This window comes from Bison bison, unplaced genomic scaffold (genome assembly GCF_000754665.1).
Source record: "Bison bison bison isolate TAMUID 2011002044 unplaced genomic scaffold, Bison_UMD1.0 scf7180017864302, whole genome shotgun sequence".
In the NCBI taxonomy this organism is placed as follows: domain Eukaryota; kingdom Metazoa; phylum Chordata; class Mammalia; order Artiodactyla; family Bovidae; genus Bison; species Bison bison.
The window spans coordinates 30543-31299 of NW_011494874.1; the positions used below are offsets into that span (position 1 = coordinate 30543).

Consider the following 757-nt stretch of genomic DNA (forward strand, 5'->3'; position numbering starts at 1 on the left):
CGACTTGATGGACATGGGTTTGCGTGAACTCCGGGAGTTGGTGAAGGACAGGGAGGCCTGGTGTGCTGCGGTTCATGGGGTCACAAAGAGTCGGACACGACTGAACGACTGAACTGAACTGAACTGAACAGCAGTCCTAGATGCTCAGAAAAGCCATCAGGCCCCAACTGTGGGTGCTGCTGGCCAGAGACCAGGGAGACTGCCCCAGACACAGCTGCAAACATCCAGAGACAGGGGCCAGGCCTGGCGCCCCTGGGGCCAGCCCCCAGCTGCCAGGAAGGGTGCCTCAGTGACAAGCCTCTCTCTGGGGAGCAGGGTTTCTTAAGGGGGGAAGGTAAGAAATGGGCCAGGAGGGCCCCCACCCCGGGAGGCAGTAGCTGGGGCTGGCGCTGGTGGGGTGGGAGGATGGAGAGGAGAGCTGATGCGGGTGGGACGCTCTGGCTGCAGGTAAGACGTCTGCTCGGTGCTCTAAACCACGAGCCCTAAACCCACTAAGACTGCACTCCAGGGTGGGCTTGGGGCAGACAGAGCAGAGTGGGCCAGGCATGGAGCTGTCAGTCCGCAGAGGTGTCTCACGTCTCCGCGCAGGACACAGACTGGGACAAGCTACGTTTTCAAATTGAGAGCCACCTGGGCCACTTCCTCACCGGACAGGTGGGCGTGGGCCTCGACATGCCCCTCCAGGGTGCAGGAAAGAGGGTCGTGGGGCTGCACCGCTGAGGTGGGACCCCCCATGCGCCTCCTCCCAGACCCACCT

General features: G+C 62.6%; 1 protein-coding gene across 1 annotated transcript in view; it reads right to left on the minus strand.

Moving 5' to 3' along the window:
• ASPG (asparaginase) overlaps window positions 1-757 on the minus strand; it is a 23438-nt gene that overhangs the window by 16535 nt on the left and 6146 nt on the right. The gene's annotated exons all lie outside the window — the stretch shown is intronic.